Genomic DNA, 27,736 nt, shown 5'->3' with positions numbered 1-27,736 from the left:
CCCGCAGCGGTCTAACGGTAGGCCCCGATGCTGTATGAATGGATCTTTCCAACACAGCAATAATCTCGTGAAGTTTTATTTGCTGTTTCCGGATGCGAAGAGCCTTGCCATCGCTGGCCGTTAATTATTATTCAACAGCTTATACTTACGTATGCGACTCCCAGTGCGCCAAAGCACGGAACAGTATACCGCCCACCTCGCGCCATCCATTTCGCCGAAAAAGTGGCCAAGTTACTTTATGAGATCGCCTCAGATTGAAAACCCCCTAATGATATGCACGAGAGACAAGTTATCAGCAAAAAAAACCTGCGGGTAATCTGATTTCGGTAGCTCAAGGAAAAATTCTATGTGCTGTGAACTCACCTTCGAACTTCAACTTTGGTTTATACAAATTTAGTTAAGACAGCGCATGATATTTAGATGCTAGCCAAATATATTGTATAACAGAAAAAATCCCGAATTATGCAGAAGTAGTCAACAAAAGACAAATTTACTTAATCGACCACTATATACTTTCATACATAGTAGCGTGTGTTATGGTACTCCTAACGCTACTACAGGGATTCAGACCCTAGTAGCAAACTGACTGTGCCTACCAGAGGTCAATGAGAAATAGTTTCTAAATGTACATATCTAAAGCGATACTAATATACGTCCACGATTTGATGATGACGCAGCAAGCAGCTCCGTAATTGTGCTTGACAAGGTAATTTCTCAAATCGCTCTACGATATACTATAATATTGAACAGTAGCTATCCTGATCGTGAGTTCTAGCATAAAACTCACTCAGTATAGCTGCCAATCTCATAGTTCATTCCCATTAAGACAGATTACGAGGGGCGCATAATCTACGCCTCCTGTTCCGACAACGAGTAAACCTATCGAATACACATGCCCACACCTTTCTTTGCTCACATATGGTAGGTGAATAGGTAAAGTGGCATTTATTAGTTAGTCCCCGGTCCCTTCCATACTTCTTTTCGCCCTCCCCCTTCCGCCGTTTTTCTGTCGGGTGACGCTTATCATCTGGCGATGTTAAGGTATTAATTAAATCAGCCAGTGTTCGCCGGTAGGAGATCGGATCCCTTTTGTCGCACTGCAAAAGTGCTGATTCGCCACGCTACGATCGCTATTTGTCTAACTGATGGCAATAGGAACGCCACAATCGCTAGTGCGGCCAATGAGTAGACAGTTGTTTTGATAAGTTATGACGACTTTGAGTGGTTACTAGGCCGGCCTGAATGGCTGCTGGCGGCGTTCTCTGCGGAAGGCTCAGCCTGTGCGACGCAATTTGCCGCTGCTCCGGTATCGTCGTATATGAGGCGTAGACGGGAAGCAACAAGTTGGAATATCGGCAGTAGCGGGTGCCACAACAGCATCAATCGTTCATTCACTCGACCGCTGACTTGTCCGTTCCCCGAGCGATTGCCTGATCACGTGTATGCATTAGGCGTCAGCCATTAGTCATCCGAAAACAAACCCAACGTCGTTCACTAGCGGGATGACAGGGCACAACTGAGAACCGGCTGACGTCTGAGTTGATGTTGACGCTGAACGACAATCGCATTAGTTAGTAGTCTAGGTTAGTGTTTCGTAAGTTCGAAATGAACTACGTGCGCAAGTACGGCACCGGACATGGTGTGGGCGAGACGGTTTCAGCTAAAACTAAGTAAAACCATTTGACGGCAAATCACTTGCACAGTATTATGAGCGGAATTATATAACACCGAGACGAGCATGTTACAATATGGCTGTATATATAATATTCTACAACAGCAAAATGGCAATAGCTACAGGCACTCCTACGTCTCTAAGGCATATCATAGACACTGCGGGCAGTATTGCACTGGCGCCTTACACATTAGATCGATTATATTATAAATGCCATTTTGAACTATTCTACCTATGGCTTTCACCATAAGTGCTATTCTTCAATTATTATTAGAAATATTTTATGGCTCACCTTACTGTGTCATGACAAAGTCACTTTACAACATTTGAGAAAGATTGTGGTGTTTATACTCAGATCAACGTTCTCCTTTGTTTTACTTCGTCATTTTTTTTACTTTACCCATTGTGATCCGCCATGTAGCCAAGGCGTCGACGAATATACGGACTCATAGGGAAAAGCGCTTATACTTTGCGTACCAGCCTATATATCTACATATCCTAATGATTTTGTGCGGTGATGAATCAGCAGTATCGACTGACCACCATCTAAATCTTCGTTAGTATTCCCCATGATTGTCGAACAACGGAAGAAAGAGCTACTGTTGCCGCAAGAGAGGAATTGGGAGCCTAAGCTTTACCCTGACGCGGCCCGTCAGCCGCTCAGACGTTAGCCCCCTCTGCCAATAGCTGCCCCAGCCTTTCGTACTAATCGTAACCGTTTTCCATAGCTAAACTGCGTTCTCTTCGGGTTAACTACGCAGAGGAATTGGCTGCCATGGGCTTGGGGACTGTGTCGGTTTCGTCCACTGCTTTCCTAGAGCAACAATCTAGGACGCCAGACTCACGATTCGTCCGATGTTGTCCTTTGCGGCGACATCCTAGCCAGACAGAAATGGCGGCAGCACTAGTGGGTCCTTTTTCTCCCACGGCTCGAGTCCAGCACATGGAAGCCCATCGAGCATCGACTACAGGAGAGGAACGCGCCTACCATGTGATTTGTCCCTCGTTGTTCTCATAGCTTTTCGGAGTCCGGAGCAGGTTTATCCACCGACGCTGCTGTCGACATCAACACTACCAGTACAACGATGGCGCTCTTAGACTTCAGCCAAGGCCGTAAATAGTAACCGTTTGTTGCTCGAGAGGAAAAAATGGCACAGGAGCAGAGTGAAGTAAAAAGAGGGTTCCGCTTCTCCACGTTTTCCCTCCGGCTGAAGCAGTTGCAGTAGAAACGATCGCTGCCAGCCACCATAGGGCAATTTCTGGCACGACCCGCGGTCACTATGAGGGCTTTGGTTATCCTAGTCGTCACTGGCATCATTATAGGCTCATACTGACCAACTAATTTTGTGGTTTGCTCTACCGAATGTATCTTCTATATAAAACTACTATACGCTGTCGTTCTACAGCAGTGTCTTCATAATGGTATTCTACCAAGTGACGTATTTTGAATTTCTGTTTTTCGTTCGTGTATCGTGTGCCACAGATGGCCAGATACCGAGCTGATTGTCCAACTGATAGAGTGTCAGGGGGGTCGCAGTATCGGCTGTGTTGGCATGCATGATTTGCGCGTGATTGGGCCAACCCAGTAGTGCTGCCATTGAGCATAACGTTCCATATTGGCGGTTCTAATTTTGCCATTAAGCTAACTTTAGAGAGCACATAGCCCTAACAGAAGCAGAAATAGTGGAACTCCAAGCAGAAAAGTTCCTAGGCAAGAGAGGTTGGTGCATGTTGACAAGCGGGATGGCAGCAAGCATATAAATGGACCGGACTCCCGCTAGCGGACGGGGGCCGTGAAAGAACCAATCAGGCGCGTTATCGACTCGTTCGTCTAGCCAAAGGCACGCATTCAGACACGGACTGGCAGACAGACACCGCGAACGTACATACGCTTTGATCAATGGAAAAGGTCGACTTCACGGTTCGCTTGTGATTCTACTCTAGCTATAGCTGTTGTGGGAAAACCAGGAAGAAGCTTCGGGTCTAGATTAGGATAAGCAAATGATGTTCAAGTTATTTGTTATTTATTAGCAATAAGATATAAGCATTTGCAATAGGTATGTTGCTTGGGAAAATGTTCGAGATGTGGAACTTATGCCTAGGAGACGCACGAATCACACATACTTTATATGGCTTATTAGTTTCCAGAATTTATATATATATATATATATATATATATATATATATATATATGCAATCCGAATGTTGGATTGTCCCTAAGTTATTATTATTATTATTTTATTGTTTACAAAGAAATATCTGTGTTACACGAAACATCAAGCAGCACATACTTGAAAAATAAATAGCTTTTTAGTTATCAGCCATTGCGTAAATTGCGTTTTTTCGCTAGTGTTTCATTTCTATGGTTATTGTAAGAAGGCAGCGGGCCTGTCATCACCCTCTTGAAGTCACTGAATAATCGTCTGTCAGACAATTGATGTTACCCTACCAGCAGCTAGCGTCATCCTGAATGGATGCTTCATTCACGATGCAAATGACAATTACCTTGTGCCGTTTCTGTTCATTAGATTGATAAGCTTCGTCGTCAGCGTCACGTAAACCATCACCCAGACCCACTTCAGAGTTAAACATCACGGTTCACAGTCGTTTAGTTCTACGACCCATTCTTATATCGTCGTTTCATTGCCAGACATCATCATACCGACATCCTGCATAAGTCATTGCCGCTGCCTTTGTTGCCCCTTAGATGTAACTCTTGTTTTTTTCCAGGTGGCCTATCTACGAGCCCCTCCCTTCCATGCACGGAACGAATGCTTTGTCAAAAACCAAGGACCGGGCAGTCTTTACCTGTGGGTGCTAGTGGACATGTTCGATACGAGATAACGAAGCTCCATTGATTAACATCGAACAGTGTTTGCTTAACTAATATTATCGACACAGATGACAGCAACTGGCCATTAGAGAAGCTAAATGGTCTATATCTACGCCAGTTATTCCATCAGAAAATGATCCGAGACTCAGTGCTCTGTCCATACATACCTTGTCCTCTCCGTGTATTGTATACATGAAAAATCTAGTCGGTTGAACGCTGTGTGGGTGCGGATATCTGTTCTGAATGATACCGACAACGGGTCTGTTAGGATAAAGTTATGCGAGCGGAATCAGACTCCTGATAGTTTCTCAGCATCCATACGTAATCAAAGCTATTCACAGAAGATGGGGAGCCTGTGAAAATCCGCTCAGAAGATCGACAGTCAATGTATAGACTGGAATGAAGTTAAACTACACTCGCACAAACGAGCTGAAGTGTTATAAAGTTTGAGCTACTTCCGCTTCGTATGTTCGCTGATACAATCTCGGCTATTGGTAGATCTCTAGCCATAATATTATACACTATCCAGATACGAGAAGATGGTCCATTCTATGCAAGTCCTATTTGCCGCTAATACACCATCTTACGTATCGTCACGTTTCACAACGATCTAACCATCCGATGCACGAGAGACAGAATGTTGACAATATGTTCCTATTTTCTAGGCTGATTTTTTGCTTTCGTTGTCTATTGACTGTGTTGTCTTCTTACCGATCAGCAACGTTCCGCTATCGTTGCTGCTGAGTCGACGGAAATAGAAACAACTTTTCATCTACGAAATATCGAACTAAAGCGGTAACGTTTGTAAATACGTTATTAAAGCAGGTGTTTTTGACGTTAGATTCCCTCTTTCTTTGTCAGCAGCAGTGGACAAGCACAGTACCACCGGCGGTGGCATACCTTGACACTAATTATGGCAATTAGTGAAGGCAACGATAATTATCGAGTTAATTTGTGATCATTGTCGCTGATGGGCTCCTCTTGGCTTTCTGAGGACCGCTGTCATCGGCATCTTTTGTCATGCATTAACATAACTCCATCATACATTAACATCTCAGGAATTAAGCTGACGGCGGCAAGACAATAGATTTCACGAAATCAGTAAAGGCGTTCATTTAATGACATTTTATGGAACAAGCTCTGGTATCGGGACGCGGTGACTGTCAAATGAACCAGTCCTTCGCCTATTGATCACAACGCGCCACACCAACCATGCATTAGTGAGAAATAAATTTGCTCAGCGTCAAGTCAGTACATACAGTATGACACGAAGAACCAATACGACAAAAGTATAGAAGTCTGTTTTTGAAACTACAAATCTGACTGAAATATTCTATTTAAAGTTAATTGATTGTTTTCTTTTTTCGTCAATAGTAGAACTCCTGCTCTATCGAAAACGTCTGCCCTTCGTTGCTGCTGTTGATTCGATTTTACTTCACAAGGCGAGGCACCATAACATCAGCTTCTTAGCAAGCAGACTCCAGCATCATCGAGGACAGCGCCGCTTGTCACTGGATGCCCTTCCTATTATATATGCTTCATCGGCGTCAACACTCGTTTCGCTGTTGACAAGCAAATTTGTCAGCTGGTGACAACAGCAAACGTTTCAGCAAAAACGGAGCGCTCTGTAGAGCTGATCTGTTCGTAGTCTTCCTGTAGCATGGCGCGTGCGCGACACTCCTGTAGATGTCGCTGTATCCCCTTAGGTACGTCCTAGAATCGGCACGCTGCTGTACGAGGCCAACGAAATTGCACACCTGGTCAGTCAGTTGTATGCTGGTATCGGTGCTACTTACTACTGATGACTTACGCTAGCCCCAGCGACCGCTATAATATTTAAGCATCTGCTCGGGCTTACATGACACAAGTTCAAGTACTTCGAAAATGACCCTGAGAAATCCTGATCCGGGTATGATATGTAGCTGGGTTTCTAGTAACTATTTGTACTATAGCGGTCTGGTAAAGTTTTTTTTTTGTCTATCAGTTGTACATTGTAGACGCGTGACGCATCTAGTCGCATGGTGTCGCTTATACCAAGTGGTATGAAATCTTTTCTCTGCCGCTACAACAGCAGGATATAGGATTACTGAACGACATTTATATGTTCAGCTGTTAACATTGTATCCTCTGAAGTTCTGGACGCTGGAGTTCGGCATGATAGAATTATAATTCGGATTTCATTGCAAGACACAGGCAGCTCGGAGAATGAACTATGAACGGTGTTCGAACGGCCATGGCGTGACAGGACAAGCAGTTAGAGAGGCAGATGATCACATGCGACACCCGACGCCTGCTCATCCGTGCCTCATCATTGTGCTAGATTTATTGTCAAGACTAGAAACGAGTACGGGCAACTAAATGAACTAAACGGGATGACAGAGGTGGATTGGACGCTAGTAATATCGTACAATTTCGTATTCAGGTCGACGCCATGTACGAGGTAATCTAATGACACTCGACAAGCAGCGTTGTACTGACGTCCGACACGCAAGCATATATCGTGCTACGCTGGGAGGGCAGCGAGAAATGGGCATCTAGATGGACGCCTAGCTTGGAGATGAAGCTCCCGGGTTGGGGCCACATTTGGCCTAAACTAAATGTGGCAGAAAGAGAGTAAAAAAATAATGGATTAATCAGACCAGATCTGTCGCGGTCTGAATTCATACAGAGTAGTGTGTACATGGAATGACTGCAATCACAGGCAGGCTACAAGGATGAAAAACAAGCCAAACCTAAAAATGGTTTCTGTATAGGCGACTTTTCATTATGTTTGGCTTATCGATCTACATCACAAGGTGTTGCCTGCAGTAGCTGATAGCCGGCAGGTACACACACACACACACACACACACACACATATGGGTACAAAAAAGTCAATAGTTTTCTAATAACTTGGTCAATTGTTGTTAGTGTGCAAGCTAGCGTCAATCTGGCATTAAAAAATATGACGGTGTAGAACAGCATCAGGCACTTCGATCACTTTGAATATATGTATTCACACTTTTGTACTAGAATACTGTGTGCCCTATGGTCAGACTGCGAATCAATACTGCGTTTAATAGGATATTATCTATCTTTTGGCAAGACAGGAAATCGACGCAAAACCCCATCGAGTTCACAGATGACTCTTTCTGATCTTTTAATACTTCACCAAAAACAGGATTTTGTGCAGCTTAGCGGCTGGAAATAAAGTCAATTCTGTATTTTCACGCATGCCAAAATCGCATTACCTATCTTTATTTTACAAATTGAAGTTAATTAAAAAAAAAAATAGAAAAGTAACTTTTTTTCTGTGTGTGTGTGGCTATGTCGTGAACGGTAGCTCGGTTATTTTCAGTGGAACGTGAATATAGAATTTTGTCAAACGTAACAAAGGACTACAGTAATGACAGACTCCAGTGGCAGAAATCCTGTCGTAATTTGCAGTAAGGGAGCATTCAATAGTTATCATAGATTGCGTGCGGTTATATTTACATAATATAAGACGTAGTTACACCTTCTGCTTCTCATCCTATTTGATTCTGACCGTTACGACATGTGTCTAATTGGTGTCATAAGGCTATACCAAAGAACCGGACATAACTTATGTAAATACATACAGTTGCGAGCGCGAAAGGAGCTAGCTCTCAATCTTGAGACTCTAACCTTTGATAATGATCACGGGCTGGTTCGTTAACAACTCATCAGAACCATTGAGTTAGCCTTCTGTCAGCGTTGATCGGTACTACAGAAAATCTGGAACCTGTCAGCCTCGAGAGAATCGGCAGGTCCTAAATAGCACGGTTTTCGATGGTATAATTAGTTGGTGCGTCAAATTAGCACCACGAAGATGTGCTTCAGGCAGGGCCTTGAAGTTGTAACTGTGATCGTCAGTTGTTATCCGGGGTGGTCGGATAAAGCGTGATCGTGGCAACTTTTTTTCGTCCCGAGCAGAACCATACAGATGGCCCCCTCAGCCGTCACATTAGCTAGAACCTTTGACTTTGGTCAACGAACAAGCAGAGTACTCGCTTAGCATCAACGTCTACAGCTTCGTCTATTATTGGTTATGCGTGCTAGTTATACCAGTGTGAAAAGTTTCTACATAAACATCCACTACTGCGGAGCAACGGCTGCAACTGCTATCATTGAGGACCACAACTATAGCGCTGGTAAAACGACGACTATATGGCGTCCCTTCTTGGTTTGTTATCAGTCGATAATTTCCTTTCAATATTGTTGTTGTTATTGGCCGGCTACTAAACATACGGCTAATTATCGAGAGGTACACTGTTTGATATTCTCAACAACAAATTATTTTTTGAACTCGTAATCAATGCGGCGAGGGAAATGCTCGAAATAAAAGAAGTACAAAAGTAGAATGACAGGGGGGCAAGAGGAGGAAGGATGAATAACAGCAGAGGGGTCAGGCATTGAGGCAATGAACATTGAGGGAAAACTGCAGAAATAACATCACACACCCAACAGAAATATAAATAAAAATCGATGCGCAGATTACAAGAGCCGAACAACAAAATGGTAGAGGGCATTGACTGTTTTAACTACCATAAACATGTACACTCGCGATCTATTATAATGTCAGAGTATCTCGAGTATCTACCACGAAGTCTTTAGCATCGGTGGTGACGACGGCAACGCCACCTGCTCGTGAAAGCTGCTATAGCGGGGTGCTAGGCAAAATGTCGTAGGCTGATAGCGCTGGTGTCCATTGGGAAGTGTAAAAATCAACGAAGAAAGTGACCACTCCGCCGCCACTGCTAACGGCTAACGCTGGGCGCGAAATGACGTGCCGGTAACAACGGCAGTAGAAAACCACAACGGAATGGTCAGAAAAAAACCTTTTTTGGAGCCGAGTTAGGCAGTAGTGTCAAACTAATAGGCGACGACGACAATGCATGTGTAAAACCTAGCCTCGAATAGTGGCGATAACTACAAGGGGATAATGCGGAGATCGTATGAAAAAAGAGGACGCCGCAGATCCTAGAAACAGCAGGGATGCGAACGGTAATAGAGCGGCTGCCATAGCCGCCCTTGGCGCTGTTGTCCTCGGGAAAACCACGGGAAATGCGCTAGGCCGAGACCGACCAGCGCTCGCAGCAGCAGGCGCCCGGCCAAGCGTACCACAGGACCCAACAGCAGGATGACGAGAAGTTTGGCTGATCGGGCGGCTGGTTGGCAAGCAGACTGCATCATCGATCACGAAGATGGATGATGCCGCAGATACTATCTACCGCGGAGAGCCAGGCGCCGGCGACGATGGTAGTTGCATCAGCAGGAGCAAGTGGACGCGAGAAAGATGAGGGAAGGACTACAAGAGAGCAGAAAGAAGAGCTCAAAAAAGAGGCAGGCAACGAAGAGCGAGGGGGGTGAGAGGGAGTAAAAAAGAAGATAGGCAACCAGTGGCGAAAACGCCGTTGTGGATGGACGGATGAATGAATTGAGTGGAGCTAGCTACTGAAGAGCACAGGCTAAAACACTGAGCACGAAGCTGGGAAACCCTGGTGCTTGAAAGAGGATGAAAGCGTATGAACTTGAAAGAAATACGAAGCAAAGCTGGCGACGACTAAGCCGCGTTACGAGCGTGAGGTGATTACGGAAGTACGAGAAGAAGGAGGAATTATTCTATACGAAAATAGACCTGATGGCATCAAGCTACAAAAAAGTTTGAAGGATTGCCTCGTAATTTCGTATTTAGCATTTGATTACTACAGATATTCAATAATGATATATTTCTTTTACTAAGCACATCTGCTCAATAGCTGATAAGAGATACAATCAGATGCGTCCTTGCACCTTAGCTTTGCAGGCGTGCAAACACAAGCTCCATGTTTGCCTAAGCCTCTGGATTTCTTCAGTGTTTAATATCTATGCTTATGATATATTGGCAAGCATCAATATAATTAGTCTAATGCGTACAGCAGTATTAGGACACAAATGCTGTTATCGACACGTCGACGAAATATGCCCGCGTAGGCAAACCGTCACAAAATAGATACTATCTCGAAATAAACTTTTGAGTCAATTAAATCCGAGGACGGCCTGTTAAGACTGTTCTTTAATTTAAAACTCTATTACTGCCTCAACAACTGAGACAAAAAGGTAATGCGGCAGAAATGATTTATATGTACAGAGAGAGAGAGAGAGAGATGGGAGAGGGGAGAGGGGAAAGGGGAGAGGCAGAGGGGGTATAGGCAGAGTGGAGAGAGGAGAGAGGGAGAGAGAGAGATGATTGAAATAATATCTCAATTTTGTCATTCAGCGTCCGATCACTACTGGCCTATCTTCGTTTCGAATACGCAAGTTACGCTAGACACTTGTTGTGGCTAGCTTTGATAATGTTTCCCTATAAATCACTTCACTATATACATATGTCTGTGTGCTTGTACATAATCAAGAAATGGGCAGAATAGAAAATAACGAGACCAGCCGCCGAGAAAGGAACATCAAAAAAAAGAGAGAGAAAACGTAACTCAATAGCCAAGCGAAGCGATCAACTCACGAGTCATAGAATTGATTACTTTTAACATTAGTATGCGTAATATACATGTAACTATTAAGCACAAAGACGAAGATAAAGAATAATCGGCGCGTGCATACGTCAACATTTTCTGCTTACGAATTGCCCGTCGTGCAAGGAGAACAATTATGATATAGAGTGAGCTAGAGCCAATTTGGCGGGTCAGTTGGGGACGGTTAAAAAAAGTTTGTTGATTTAGCCCGCGTTGATTAGAAACGCTGTTCGTTTAGGCGCCGGGCTATGTTATTGCACCAACCGAGAAAACTAAATCCATTCAGGGCTCAATCGTGAAAGATCTATTTGCCACACACGGCCAGCAAATCGCTGGGTCGGCAGCATACGGCGGACATGGGCGTTGGGAGAGCGGAAGAGGCCGCGCAGAACCCCATCTAGAGAGGTGTATATTAATCTGTATATGCGTTTGTGTCTAATAGATCATGTAGTAAATGTCTCGGACAGGAGGCCAATCATCGTCGTTAACTGAAATACAGCTGCTTCACTCAACACGATCGGCCCGACCCAATCGACGTGACGTCATTGCTACCGCCTGGGTCTTCGTCGATGGCGCGTTCTGGTTGTGTCACGGCGCTTCTAGTTACGTAGTTAGCGTTCGGCAAAGTGACGCTATCATACAGCCAGGAACATAATTGTATCATTAAGTCGTTTTTGTTATTAATAAACGAATAACAATTTTTTTCGTTCCTTCAATTTATCCGCGCCGCAAAATCCGTCGAATGTTAAATGGCGAAAGTGACACGAATGTCTGTCGTACACGTTCATCGAGTATAGATGTGCATTGTCATTTCACTGATGTAGCAGGCCTGTTTTAATAAATCTATATATATATATATATATATATATTGAAACAGTTAAAGAGCATAAAAGCTAACCTAGGCGCTCCTGCGGTGATGACATCTTGACAAATGATAAACATCACCACTTCATCCCATTGCCTTGTCATTTGCCTTTCATAGTACAAATATCGCACCTCTACCGTCGCCTGTATCGTGCGAAATCTGTGCTGTTTTTTTTTTTTTTTTACTCGATTACTATATAGGATCATTGTCGAGTGTATGAACGCTACACATTTATAATATTTCTCGGAATTATTACTCTCTACCAAAAGTTTACAGACGGATTGAGCCATAATTTTCCGGAGCGATGCTAGATAGTATAGTTGTTTTTGTTTGTTCCTCAGTTGTGATTACTTATTCAATAGTGCTAATTGTTACTATAGTAGGAGGTACCCTAGAATGAAGCAATATATATAATGGTTGCCACTTGTTAACCTGTTTCTTTCGGTGGTTAGTTTTCGTTCTGTGGCTGGAAATACGGTAATTGGCCTCGATCTAACGAAGCAGTCTGATGTAACTATGACCACGCTATTTTCAATCGTTGTTCCAGCGGTACCTTAAGCCATCGATCAGGAAGATATGGCTTCGCAAAAAAAAAAAAACGTCTCTTTGCCATTTACCGCTACTGGTTGTCTTCCCGCGTAGATTTGTCGTTTATTGGTTTTGAAACACCCGTACACGGATGCACAGCCATTTAAATGTTAATTATTTATTTGTCTATAACTAAAATCAAATAACTGCTAAAATAAATAAGAAAGTTTTGCTCTTCACAAATATATATTATAGACTGAAAGACGTGCCTCTTCTTTTTACTATCGTAGTCTTCTAACGAACTATTGTTGTCATCGTTGTTAGAAGGAGCCGTCTTAGAATCTGGTTAGTTAGAACCGTTGGCTTAGTCGATTTACAAGAGCTCGGCATAGAAGCAATACTACTCCGATCCGAATCCGCTACCTCAGATTAAGTGTATTTATTTGGCTTGAACTAATTGAGGCTCGACAACTTAACGCTGGTCCAACGAACGCGGTAGCATTGAGAAGAGGTACACCTTCAAGTGTCACAATGACACGCGATCGTCAAGAGCAAGCGTGACTTAAGCCATTAGAAATAATCATCATCATTAGGATAATGACTAATTCAGATACGAGAAAAACAACAGAAATTGTCATCCGGAGAAGCTCTAGATCGGCAAGATGTGTCTGTCGCAGAGCTTCAATGGATGATCCAGCTACGTGGCACCGTGCCATTGACAAATGTGTACGCGATCTATTTCGAACTCAGTTGTTGGAGGCGTGCATAGTCTAACATAATGATATATATGTCGGCGAACGGTGATTCTGCGGGAATTCAAAGCGATCCAATCAGTGCGGTAACGGATAAAGCGAATTTTTCCGTATTGTAGAAGCGGCTGTAGCGGAATTCTCGATGTGAGACGCTGCCCATTTACCAATCGATTTAGTGAAGACGGCGTAAAAAGTAGCACCTTTTTGCTCAACTAAAATTAAACAGGTCTCATAATATCTTGTGATAGCGCAAACTGTAACTAACTACTAATCAATCAGTCGGCATGTATGCGTTGCGTGACGTCCATGTGATTCTAGTACGTGAACACCTCTACGCCCCAAAAAAAGAAAGGCGGGGAGAAAAAACGAGTCGTGTACTAATGTCTGTTACGAGCAGCATGTCCGAATAACTGTTTTCACCCACTGATCCAGTAAACATCCGTTCTATGATAGCTGACAATCGACTAAATGTTGGCATAGCCGATTCAGCGGCACTTGGCGGTGTGAGAACGCTATAATAGACATCGTTTCAACGTCACCGCTCATTTATATTCATTGTTGATTCAATAAATGTGTCTACTAGCGGGACCGCGTGGCCATAAGCCTTCTACGGTCGATCCGTTCAGTACGCCTTCTGCTGTCAGGAAAGTTCGACAATCAGGCAGCTAGTTGCGCCAGAGGACACGCGCGGCGTGACCAACACGACACGAGTCATGTTCGCGTCACATCGTCTGACCAACTATATAGAAATATCGCAACGCTTAACAACTAAACAAGCAATGAATTTCTGGCAAACGATTAGAAACTTAGCAGCGTTGTAATGTAACCAGGTAAGCCAACACCAGTAAACGCCAACCTCGATCTTATTCATGGAGGGGTAGCGACAACGGGACGTATTGGGAGCTAGGCCGTAGACTCTTCGACGGCGCCGGTGTCAAAGAAGGCAGAACGTAAACATTGAACAAGGCATTTGAATCCATCGTTTCTGCCATTATCCATGTGACTATTAAGTGTGTAGCATTATCCTATAATGTGATAGTAATATCTCACTGGTGCGGCCATAACGACACTGCTGTTATTGAGTCTGATGAAACTTCGCTGAACCAAGCTATCTACCATGGCTGATCTTTCCAGCGATAATTAATAAAGCATTTGTCAGATGACCAGTGAAGCATGGCGAAAACGGCGACCTGCCCCTGGTCGATACCGTCTGAATAGTCCTTGCATGCTATTCGCAAGCCACCCTAAATACATTTTGCCTCTAGCCAGGCTGAGCTAAGACGTGCTAGATTGTGGTATTACGAAACAGCCTATACAGGATCTGTTTTATTTGATAACCTCGCCGGCGATAAAGAGTTAATGCATTACCTACATTTGACTCTTACATTGCCAACATATAACTGGAGTATCTTGAAACAATTCTAGAAGAACACCCATAGGACGAGAGAGTTTATTGAAATTTGAAATGAATGTGGAGTTATACTTTGACTAGTGTAAAGCGCATGGATGACGGCACCCTGCAATCTCATATATGGCTTTTTGTTTATAATAACCCACCAGAAACGGATACCGCAGCGCTTAACTACTATATAGATTGGCTAAGACGTCTATGACGCAATGGCTCCGATCGCACTTCAAAGAATAACGCGAAAATGGAAACGCGTTAACAGAGTAGTTACAGAAGGGGCAAAATCGCCCTTACAAATCTACTGCTATAGATAGCGCCGCGCTGGCTGACGTCAGCCCTCATAATCGGTTTACACATCATAGCGTTTCTTACTTCTACTTTGATCATCATAGTCACGAAAAAGCCAAGTCTAAGTTACTCCTTAACCACGATACAGTTACGAGTTTTCGCTGACAATATCGCAAAATGACGCGTCTGCGACATTTTATCACTGGTTCCTATTTACGGAGCTGTAATTTTTCGGTTTAAGATTAAACACAACAAGGTACCAATTCAAGAGAACGGCTCTTAATATTTCTCGTCTTCAATCACGGTTCAACACGGAGAAATTGATTATCGTTCTTTTTCCCAAAAAGTAATTTTACACCATTACTCTTCGTTGTGCAATCGGCTCTGACGTATTTCAGCTGTCCCAGGTCGTTCCGGGGCTTCATCGTTGCCTGAGCATTCTCAAATAGATAAACAAAGCAGTTTTACGGCTGTACATGAGTGTTTACCAGTGAATCCTCTGCGCTCTGCTCCTATTTGAATTTTTGCGCCATTTTTTTCCGCTTGATTTCATCGTCAATTCTGCCGCCGACATACGGGGTGCGGGGAAAGCTAATTTGTCAACATTAACATTGTAGTGCGACTGCTGCTAATAAGCTTGTATCTGCCTATATGTTGTTTCAAGGCCGCCAGCGTCAGCCGAAGCGTTACCGTACAAGGAATTCCGTACAGCAACAGCTTTTGCCACTACTCTCGGCATGCTATTGAACGTAAGAGAGGACTCGGAAAAACATCTATGTATTTACAGTGCGAAGCATCCATGTAGCAACAATCAAAGGACGAAAGCCTCCGAACTAATTACTCATATAAATAAAATCATACAACTTTCGGCTTGCTCCGTCCTCTATTTATCCTTCTCCAGATGACACGCACACAGATTAGATGATGATGTTAACGATAATAAGATGACAAATACGTTCGGGGCATTATACAAACACATGGGGCTGGTCTTCGTGTGTAAGGCTACATGAGCTTTTTAAGGAGATGATCGATGAAGCTTGATAAACCGTTTACTGCTGCTGTTATGATGATACCTTTCTATAGTCATCACCGTTTGAAACCAGCTGTCACAGCCACAACGATAACAGCACTGCCGTACAACGCCAATGTAGCGCCGACAAGCGTCAGTCAAGCGGATGTTATTTAGCGATAATTTTATCGAATGATTTATTTTTCTATTTCACGCCAGCGGTGCTACAACGTCAGCATCACTATCTGGTACGACTCCTACCAACCGCAAAATGTCATCGCGGCTACCGAAGTGACTAGGACATTGTATAGCATTACCGTGATAAGTGTGTGCGTACAGCGTTTGTTGCTCGCAATAGCTGCCTTCGTCGTCGTAGTCGCCATTATCTTCATCCTAGCCGAAGTGACCAAGGCGACCGCGTCATCCCTATCGTTAGCCGGCGAAAATAGATGAGGATGTATGAAGACTATACGATGAACGCGTATTCGAATCAACGTACACAAATCACTCATCCAAACGGCATGTCTATCTAGCTGGTCGATGCCAACGCTTATACGTATAGCCATCTTATTACAGGTTTCACCCGACGTATGAGTATATGCATTTGTGTAGTGCGGCAATGGCTCTCTGGCCTATGCTGCTGCTACATGCCGCAATAGTGCCGCTACAACTCAATTACTAACAATGGTCGGCTTGGATATTTCATTTCAACATAATTTGCAATCAATGGCAAATCGTCTGTCTGGTAACGACCCTCCCACACCAGAAACACGAACACAAAGCCAATGTTTCGGGCATAGGTATAGTCACATAAAGTACGGTATCATTTATGGCACTTTACAGATTTGAGCAAAGGCAACAATGGCGTCGTTCGTGGCAATGGTGCTACTCAACGTATGACAAAGAGCGGATTTCTTTCAGAGCAGCAGTACATATAGCGTCTCCTGCCAACTGAATGAGATCATGGTGCTAGCTGGTGGCTGAAATGCAAAATAATCTGTATAAAAATAGATGGTACTAGAACGGTGTACGTGAAGGTTAGTAACATGTTCCTGTTTTAGCTGATGTTACTCTATGAATATATTATTTATGTAGGACATTGATATCATTGGGTGGAATTTTTTGTATCATTTTTAACCGGAAAATGATTTATGATAAATAAGCATTTGCTTGTTAGCACCAAATCTATACAGCACCAAACGATAATATACAAATAATATGATCATTTTTCCTAAAACGGATAAAAGTAGCTACTAGATATGTTCGTCACGCTTCCAGGATGGTAACATCTTAGTAAGCCAAAAAAAACTCCTAGATAGTAATCCTTTTTACTATCGTATGATATACAAAGTGTTACGTTTAAATTTAGAATCCTCCATGCTTGTTATTATTAAGACACTGTATCTATCCAATATAATATAGTACCCTGCGTTGACCAGAGGCGTCATTTTTGAAGCTCGTATTTATCCAATGTGACTAGCATTTACTACAGTTACAGTTCCTTAAATTTTCAAAATATTTCTTTTTATATATATATATATTTTTATATAATATAAAATATTGGTACGCTTGAACTGCTTAAAGTATCGCTAAAGCGTAAAAAAATTTTAGCAGAATTAAATTTTCGATAGATAGGTCGAAAGTCCCGAAAACTCAAAACATTTTCTAATGTTTAAAAGGTCCAAAAAGGCACAAAAGGTTTTAAAAAAGGCTAATTGTTGGAGCTTGTCTGGATAACCTTATTAGCAAGTAATATTCTCTTCTCCAACACGAATGTTAAGCCTGCATCGGTATCCCGGTTTATTAAAAATGTCCTTTTGTTTTTTTCATCATTTTGATTAATTTTTTTAAGTCGTTTAAATCTCAAACTTATTCATAGTCCGCTAGTTTATTTTAAGAGTCTTTTCTGGACTATTAAAAATCGCACGAAGGGTAACAATGATGTAGAGCATCGCTTTCGAGATAAAAAAATCTTCAATCATTTTCGAACTTCGTACGGCGCGGGAAGATAGTATAATAGTTAATCTTTGCTCGAATCCCGAAAGTGGCGCACCGCGATTCGCCAAAACAAGTTGGTTTGTTTATTATAAAAAAAAAATTGGGTTTCATCTGATACCGGGAGTGGGATACGAACGTGCGTACGTATGCCCGTCACGACAAACAGTCTGTCAAAGTTTTTCGCAATTTGGACGCACCACCCTATCGTATAATCGTCGAAATATGTACGTATATATCACGGCTCGTCATGACTATCAGTGCGCCTGAAAGTAGAAGCTTGCATTCGTTCTTTGCTTTTGCCTATTTGATTTTGGCCTAAGGCCAACTCGAAGCAGAAAATCTCACTCGGGACAACTCGAATCCCAACAAAGGCAGCAATCCAGTAGTATATGTACACGCATATTCGTCGAATCTATATATCAATTTGTCTTTGAACTTTTATAGCTGCTTGTTTTTCTATCTGTATAGCCTCTCTTGTGCGCGTTCTTTTCGGCAAGACTTTCTGAAATGTTCTCTATAGCCAAACGGCAAACGACTACTTCGAAAGGTTCGCAGCAAATAAAGGCTTTGTTCATCACTTCCATATTGCCACGTTCGATTACCTAGCGTCGTTGGCAAATCAATGAAGCCCTGACCATCCGCCTATTTGTACTATTTGGCCTACGCGGCACTTCGACGCAAGCTAACTGAGATGGCCTGCTACTTCAGCCTACTTTTGCTCTGACTGCGACATTGATGCTCGTTAGGTCGCCGCAGGAAAAGGGGCACCACCTTTCAAACTTTCAGTCTGCCAGTATTCGTCCACTCCAAGCGATTTTCATTTGCAAGACAGGCAAAACACAATTTTTCAAAACTTCTAGCGATAAGTAATGTAGGAAACCGGACAGCTTCGTCGGACACGTTTGCGGCTCGCTTCGAGCGAAAAACTTTACGTCCATTTTTGGTACACACGTCCCTCTTAAAGGACACTACTAGATCGAGATAACACACGCAATTCCGGTATTGACACTTATGTATTGTTAATAATCGAGCGTCGAAACAAATACAACTGCCCAAAGTAACGGTATTATACCATGGGACGGAAAGCTCATATCAACATAAAATTGGGCAGAAAACAGCTTTCGTTCGATGTGAGCATGGTGCAGAAAAGGATTTTCCCGCAGTTGAATATGAGGTTAGCCACAGTCTTTCTTTATAGGTAGGACACACGTATAGAAGTTATCTTGCTTAGAAAACGAAATCGATGAAGCAGTGGACCGCGCATACGCCAGATCTGGCTAACTTATACGACCTGCTAAAACTGCGAGTTCAGACAACGACAGAATTTCGAGCATTTATTTGCAGCGATTATTCCATTGGGTGAGTATAATTCATCTTGTAGAACTTCAGGGCTAGTGGCGGCTGATAGATCGCAAAGGTTCCGTACGGATTTACAGTGACGCGGCTAATTAGTGGGCGACGAGGATCACTCTTGAACAGAATTAAAGAAAAGACATACATATGTACTATCATCCCATATAGGGTCTACTATTTGTTGAAACCAATAGTGGCAATATTAATGAAGTAACCTACGGTCCCAGCATTAAATCTGGTTTGTTCATTGTTGAAGTGATCAATTATGTGACACACAATAGATGGCCGGTGGCACCGCTCACTACAAACGAACACTATAATTCAATTTGTATCCGACACGGCAAAATTTCTTGACTAATTAGGATCAGATGATAGGACAATATAGATTTTTAGGACATACAACATACACTGCTCCGGTAATTATTTTCATATTGCCGCCGAGCTTGTTGTTATCGTTGTTATTATTATGGGCGTCCGAACAATTATTTATCCGCTTCGTTGGACAGAACTAACATATTGTAGTACGAGCTTGTAGTCACCGGTCGTCCGGACCAGCAGAAAAGGCAAGGCGTATCTTCGCCGAATGATTAAGCGATACTCATAACAATTATAAACGACGTTTGCCCTTAGGACACGTATAGAATAGATGGCTGTATTAAGAAATCGCCGTCGAAGTTGCTTCACGATTCTATATCGTCAAGTAAATTCTGTGCAAGAGGCATTCTGATGAAGGAATCAATGGCCCCCACGGCCTCCTACCCTATTCTTTCTCTGCCGAATTTTAAGTATCAAAAATGGCGCTCTTGAAAGGTTATCTCAAAAACGTGAGCTTAGTGAGAGAGAGAGAGGGAGAGAGAGAGAGATGTTGTTGTCTTTGTGGTAAGATGGAGGTATGGGAGCCGATGGTAGCGTTGCAATCTACGTAGTTCTCGGCTTCCATAATTTCCTTGCTGTCTACCGAATTGAACCTTTATGAGCCCTGTCACTGAGTCGTGTCGGTGAAAAAAACTAAATCAACTGTAGAAAACAGTCAGTGCTTTAGGGCTTTATCGATCTAAATACTTTCGAAGATGTATGAAAATATCGAGGCCCTGTTGTTACAGTACGTTGTTAATATTAACGTTACGCTTAATACACTTAATACGTCAATATACGTTACGCTTACGTATAAAATAACGTTCATTATATTCAGGACCCACATAGAAATTCGCAGGCAACAACTATCGTTAAGAGCTGATTAAAATCTATTTAGAATTACATGAAGCTGGCTATTCAGTCCTGATAAGGGTACACAATGCTGAAGGCTCAGTCGAATTAAGATAAATAGAAAAAATTATAAACCCGTGTCTTTTATATAGATACAGTGAATGTTACAGTGCCAGCTATTGATCTTTCAAATGCTGGCGTTGTAAGAAGTTAAATGATGATTTCAGTTACAGAAGATAAATTACTAGATACAATAAGTTAAACTTCATCTCTGATAACGATTGTTTTATGAACACAACCTTATTAGTAATTCGTTATTAATTAATTAATTAATTTTACTTAATAATTATTATTTTTTGCATGAATGATCTATTGTTGTACATAACAGATCGTTTTGTTATTCTGCCCTAGATAATAGCTAAGCATATCGATTTAAATGGAGTTATTATACTGTATCAGATGAGCCTGGATCTGCATGGTATCAAATTGCTACACCAACAACATCGACAACAACAAAAGCAACAAAATCGAAGATAATAACGACAGCGGTTATGATTAGATCGAAGACCCTCGAAGAATGGCTCCTGCGGGCGCCATTTGGGAACAGAAGCCTTCGTCTCTGCCGATTTTCAAACACAACCACCATGGAATCAATTTTACACCCATTTATCTACCCTTCATCGCACAGCGATACCCCGACAAACATACACATCATTGTCTCTGAGCAGCACAATGAAAGCTTTTGCTGATCTGGCCACTGCTTCTTGAGCATCATCACCACTCTGCTATAATGATATCTTGCGTTCAACGTCTAACATCGCCAATCAACGCATGTGAACGAAACAATCTTTGCGAGCTCAGATGTGTAACAATATATAACAAGGTAATAAAAACAATAATTCTATTTAGGGACCGGCCGTCACAGGGAATACGTTTAACGTCAGTGTGATGCGTTGAACTATGCAGTCGAGGCAAGTTACTGCTACCCTAGATGCGTGTCTACGGGTCGGCAGTTTCCTTTGGACGCTATCCAGATATATCAACGCCTGCTGCCGCGTATCTAATCTATTCTTGTTTTGTCGGCTGTGAGACGACCAACGTCGAGCGAACGAACTGCAACTCAGCATATAAACGGAACCATAAATTTTCCATATAACAATTATCCATCAAATATGATATGCAGTTGTGTTTAACGCCTCTACAGGAGAACTGAAGGCCACCGATGGCAACAACAACCAAAGTAATGCATCGGCATTGTTAGCATTAGCAAAACGGTACGGCGACAACTTTTTTGTGATGTTGGCCTAATGCAACGTTGGGGCGATACGAATCACAATTGAATGCGATACAAGTGCATAATAGTACCGCGACTACAATTATACATACTATTCTATATTATCCTAGAAATGCGCAAAAAGACCTTCGTGTTAGAAGACTCACTGAAGACAAATAACGGAGGCGTGGGTAAAACTCAACGCGATATACCCTTTCAGCGCGAGGCTAATTTGTCTGCTCTCATAATATATACATAAGCGGCTCTGTCGCTTGAACATCGTGAAATCCCCCTTTCAGACAAGCCTCGTCCGCCTGACGTCGTCATACCGTTTTCTATTCTATGCTTTTGTTTCCAACGAGATAAACGGCGGAAGGTAGAAAACGATCTGCGTATAAAAGGCACGACAATTTTTGAGCATTCATACGCATCCCGTAGATTTATGGTGCTAGTACGGACCGGGTAGAGCAGAAACTTGACAGCATTTAACTTGACGAGAGGCAATAATCTGTGGCAGAATTAAAGAACGTATGAAGAGGCCTATTGAACCAGCTGTGACTAGAACTGGCCTCAAAGAAAAAGAGCTTCGGCAATGCTTAAATCTGTGAGTTAGATTTATGGACTCACAATTGTTGTGCTTCTCTAATTAAATATGAAGAAATATAGCAAACATAGAAGCTCAATAAAGAGAACCTACCTAATCTGATGTACTGGCTAACAAAGATGGCATAATTGTTTTCTGACTCAAATCGGACGTGAAATAAATCACTTCTCCCCCTATCTATAAAAATCTCATGTGTATCCGGACGTCAGGAGCGTTATGACGTATCTCGGGCTATAGCAACAAATTATGGCAATCCCGTCATTTCGATAACCCCACTTCGGCCCAAAAAATTGTCGCCATCGTTACTGATCGGCTAGCTTAATCTATGAGGAGACAACAACAAGCCATTTGACTCTTTTGCAGTCCATCTCCTTATCCATTTCGGCGTAGGCGCTCACTATTATCCTAATAGAGGCTACAGTCCTGATAGACCTGCAGAACTCCGCAAAACATCTACGCTACCGGTTCCCACGACCGTCATCGTTCCCGCTAAGCGTTATTTCGATCCGACTCCATATCCACACGGGTTCCTGGTCGGATACGGCCGGACGGCTAAATTTAGCCAGCCGCTCCTATCAGACGGGAGAGTCAATACGACTGCTTCCATTATACAATAGAATCGCGTGTCACGGATATTCCAGGGAAGCAACACCTTTCGGAGAGGGTTCGCGTGTGACAATGCTAATCTGCTGTGATTTATCATAAGCTGAATGGATGCCCCGAAAAGCGTTTCTTTTACTGCTGGATTAGTCACTGATAGACAAGTTTCTTTCTGCTCCCGCTGCTGTCGACACAATGGGACTACGGACACAGACAGATACAGGTTGACCACTCTTAGAACTAAACGCTCGTACAAACGCTGAAACAGAACGTCGCCCGCTGATATTCCGCACCACAATACTGCAAGCACTCATTTAATGTCTGGTCGTACCGACAGTCGCGAAGTGGGGCTAAGGGTGAAAAGTGCAGACCCAATGGGTAGGCGTACTTCACCGATAGAGTTACTATGGGCAACGTTTCAAATACGATTCTATAACAGCTACCGCTCAATTAATTATTCTACTGAACTTCTTTCGCTCGAATCGATTGTGGGTTCGTCATTTTATTATTAAGTACGTACGATCATAGTTTGATTTGTTGCATGGCTGTTGCTACTACGTATCGGAAGGAATTGAGTGTCCGAACGTTGAATTAAACCAAGGTCGCTATCTTCTGTATTACATGACATGTATGACATATATATATATATAAGTTCATTATGAATTGTATGCTTATGTCTTGTATACCGTTTCGGGATTGACTTTCTTTCAGGATCCTTTCGCATCTGAAGCATCCACCCTCTGAAGCACACAATCGAGTAGGTAACTGATCGAACGTTGCAAAGGTCCTTGTCGTTTTCATTGAATGGAGACCAACAGAACGATAACTATACATTTACATTATATTTCGGAACGGCGATCACTGCAGTTGGTTCTAGCAATGGAACTGTGCTAGGACATGTTGAAGTACCTAAATCGAATTGAGTAAACGTAGAATTTCAAGCTCCTCAATATAATATGATAGAATTTTAAAATGGAGGCCGCGATTAATCGATCGCTTTCTTTAGACACGCCAAATAAATACTTTCGTAGACGCTGTGCTGCTGCTGTTGTTGTGCGGGTATATGGGCGTATGAAGGAAAAGCCAGCCCCATTTGCCGCCCTCTCATGGATTTCGGTACCTGTCAGATGATAACATCATCAAACCGAGAACGAGGTACAAACAACCCACATAGAGCACACGCATGCAGACAACGCAATGGGACGTATTGCTTGTAAGGCAGCACCGTCAAATTTTCCACCGGAATAAAATTGTTACCGTCTACGAATAAGTTGGTGCAAATATCTATTATATTAAGGCTGAAAAACACAATAAGAAGCTCACGGCTCATGAGGAGGAGGAGCGCACAAATTGAAAAATGGGCTGCAATTTTTTGTCGACAATTTACTAACCGGACGTCATTGAAAAAAACTGCTGAAAAAATTATGAGTTGGGTTTGAACTGAATAGGGTATACTTAAACCTTGATTGGGAGTCCATCAAGGGGGGAGTAAATCAGATTCGGTTCATGTTTTAGAATAATGAACAAGCCGGGCTACTACCATCGAAAACGTTCGTTTTCTCTAAGATGAAGGTTAGTAATATTTACAGAAAAAGGGTTGCTTATCTGAGCTAATCACCAAGTCAAGTATGCTAACTGACCGAGGGCTACCGAAATGATAATTATGGCATATAGTGAATCCCGATATCGCCGTACGGTGCCGTGATACTTCATTTTATCAATCAGATATAAACTGTATCTAAGAAAGCGAATACAAAAAGAGTCATTCCTATGACTACCTAATATAATTAGAACAAACAGTAAAAACAGCTTTATATATTGACGTTAGTCGTTACCAGCCAGTTTCTGTTCTTTTAACATCATTATTTAGTCTTGTTCCCTGCTCCACGGTGAGATACGGCATGGCTACAGTATGAAGGAAAGGCCACCGTCGTTAACATGTTGGGTTGACAACTTACGCGTAGTGCTATTCCAGCACATGTAGACGAGCAACATATATTGACGGCGCAAAAAGCCTCGTTTTAGGTGATTTTATCAACGAATGATACAACAGCAGTTCGGTCATTTATGCGTATGTAGCTCTCGCAATCGGCTCTACAGTCGATTCAATAGACCTCTCCCATTCCCCCACAATGATGAGATTCCTCTGCTTATCTGGTCAACCTAAATCTTCTACACGACCATAACGTCTCATTTCCTTTATTCCTTTTCCGCAAATCTACTACATCGTATTTTTTGCCCCTCGCGTTTGTTTGAGATTTCGCCTGTTCATTAGGAGGCACGAACTTAGACAGCAAGTTCACCTGCTCTGGCCCATTCAGCCGCTTCTAACATCATCTCTCTTCCTGTTAAAGTTTACCCAATGAACAGCGTAATCGCCAACAGTGTTCCTATTCAGTGGCTGTATGCTCTATGGGCGCGAACCGCTCGTCGTTGAACCGTTGGTTTTTCTTTTCTCTATATAAATACTTACTGTACATGTTTAAATGGCAGCGGAGCTGTTCTGTACCTGCTGCCAGCGAACATGGCAGCGGCGTTGGCACCGCGATGGCCTGCGCCCGTAACGATACGGCAGGCATGACGCGACAGGAGGATAAAATATGATGGTTCGTACGTTTCGCTCCGTTTGAGAGCAACTATTTTGATGAAGATTTACGATTCTCTCTCATCGCGGGCCTGAACAAGAAGAAGAAACAGGGGGCTACGTCAATGATGGTGCGCAGTGCATTGGCCATTGGAAGAACGGTCGACTAGAGGTGGTAAGCCCGGAAGAGAGCGGTTGAGCGACGAACATTTGAGAGAAAATAGGGAAAGTGGGTGACGACAGGCGCCCGCCATCGAGCGGAGCTCTGAGGCCGGCGAAAACCGAGGGAGATGATGACAGCGCTGTGGCTCTTTAAGCTGATGCTTAGTCGATAGTGCAGAACTAACAGCAGCAGAGGGGCGCACGCCCAGGCGGCTCTCCAGCAGAAGAACGGAAAATAGAATGAACGTGAGATACCAAAAAAGAATGGGAAATGGGCAAAAAAAACGAATAATTTATATCTATCCAGTTCGATGTGGCTGTCAACAACAACAACAACATGAGCAACAATAATAATAGTGACGACGATAACAGCAGCACTGACAGTATTGAGTTGTCGACGCTGAGATTGTTGCTTCAAATCAAATTAGTTCTAGGCTTCCTCCCCTTTTTTCATAAACGAAAGTTAGACATACTGTACCCGATATCGATAGCACTACCACATTGCGGCAGCGATAATTAGGTACATAGGTTTAAGTTGTGAAACAGAGACGCTAGGTAGTCCTTCGCAGACAAGCCTCTGCTTAGTAAATTAATCCTGCTGTTCAATCTAGTGAGCAACGCTAGCGGTAATCCCGCTTTGCTTGAGCAAGACTGAGATGTGTGTAACAGTGAACATTTTCCTGGTAGAAGCGCGAGAAGACGAAAATCTCCGATACTTAAAGCTGTGTAAGACAATCTCTAGCCGGTATCATTTGCTTGCAATAACATCACTTAATCCGAAGCATAGCGGCATTTATAAGGATTTGATTGCCTCATGGGGCTGGACGCCAAGAAGTCGAATCGGGTGCAGGTGTCTTTATTTCGTCATGATGTGTTTCTTTGAACACTGCCGATGTCAATGCTGATTTCGCGTGTAATTTCCAAAGACACGTTTTTTGTCGAAGTTTCTTCCTTGTCATACTGGCAAGGTACCTAAAAACCTTGCTAGTACGAATCGCTTCGTTCCGTTTGCTGCCTGAACTTTACTGAAGAATAATGAAACAATAGGTTGTTCAGCGACCGTTAAAAGCAGTGAAATAAACAGGATTCTGGGACTAAACGTGTACACGGTTCATTTTGGTTCTAAAGATCTCAACTCGAAAGCTTTCACGCTGTTAATAGATCAATGTCAATAGATCATTACACATACATGGTTATATATATTAACGCCTAATTTTAATTGTGCAATGTCTCATTTAGAATGGCTATTTGCGACAAGAATTTAACAAGAAACGAAGTACGTTTTGATGATAAGATGAAGTACGTCAGTCATGAATAAAATACCTTTAGTAGATTCTCGGACACAATTTAACTTTATTTCATCTTTTTTTTTTCTGACACACTCTATCTGTTTGCAAAACATACAGGACATCTTCATCTTCACACCAGATTATCTCATTATTTGTAACAGTTTTACAAGGTATCCGTTCGCGTCAAATCAACCGGATTCGGTAAAAGTTGGACAGGTCGAACAATCTCTGATTGTACAAAAAAGTAGTATATTTGTGGATGATTTTTCATACAGAGCAATAAAAGACCAAATCATTGATGCCTAAAATCTCTCGCTTCTTACTCTATCTCCTGTCTATTGGATGTGATGTCGAATCCAACGTTTCATTTCGCTATTATCTTTAACAGTGGTAGTGAGTGCTTTAAACAGCTTGAAAAGTGCTTTGTACTTGGATAATAATAGCATATATATATATATATATATATATATATATATATATATATATATATATTCATATAGATTGTGTCGCCTTAATTTTTTTGCTTGAACCTCACTTTTACTCTTTGGCATAGGTTTTCAACATTCGTTCGAAGTCAGCCCAGCTGCAACGGTTCGTTCTATCTTTGGTTATACAGTGGCCATAATTGTATTCACCACATCTTTCGATGCATCTAACACGCACGCGGGTGAGACGGCTGTACCAATGATTCTCAGTTCTCACTATCTGCTATAGTCTGGTCGCTTAACGTCCACTTTACCCCTACCTATCCACTATACAATGCCTGGGTATATACCAACCCTAAGGCCATTTTTATAACGGTTA

The 27,736-nt window shown here is 42.5% G+C and overlaps 2 long non-coding RNA genes across 2 annotated transcripts in view; both read left to right on the top strand.

Annotated features, from left to right (window-relative positions):
• The window catches only part of LOC147758272 (uncharacterized), a 123,669-nt gene that overhangs the window by 64,498 nt on the left and 31,435 nt on the right, over positions 1 to 27,736 (top strand). The window lies entirely within an intron of this gene.
• Positions 17,691 to 27,212, top strand: LOC111242970 (uncharacterized). Its single transcript, XR_002670249.2, has 3 exons — positions 17,691 to 19,220; positions 23,609 to 24,469; positions 27,050 to 27,212. It is a non-coding gene; the product is annotated as an uncharacterized LOC111242970 (long non-coding RNA).

This window comes from Varroa destructor, unplaced genomic scaffold (assembly GCF_002443255.2).
Source record: "Varroa destructor unplaced genomic scaffold, Vdes_3.0 BEIS01000001.1, whole genome shotgun sequence".
NCBI lineage: Eukaryota > Metazoa > Arthropoda > Arachnida > Mesostigmata > Varroidae > Varroa > Varroa destructor.
This window is presented reverse-complemented; position numbering and strand designations above follow the sequence as displayed.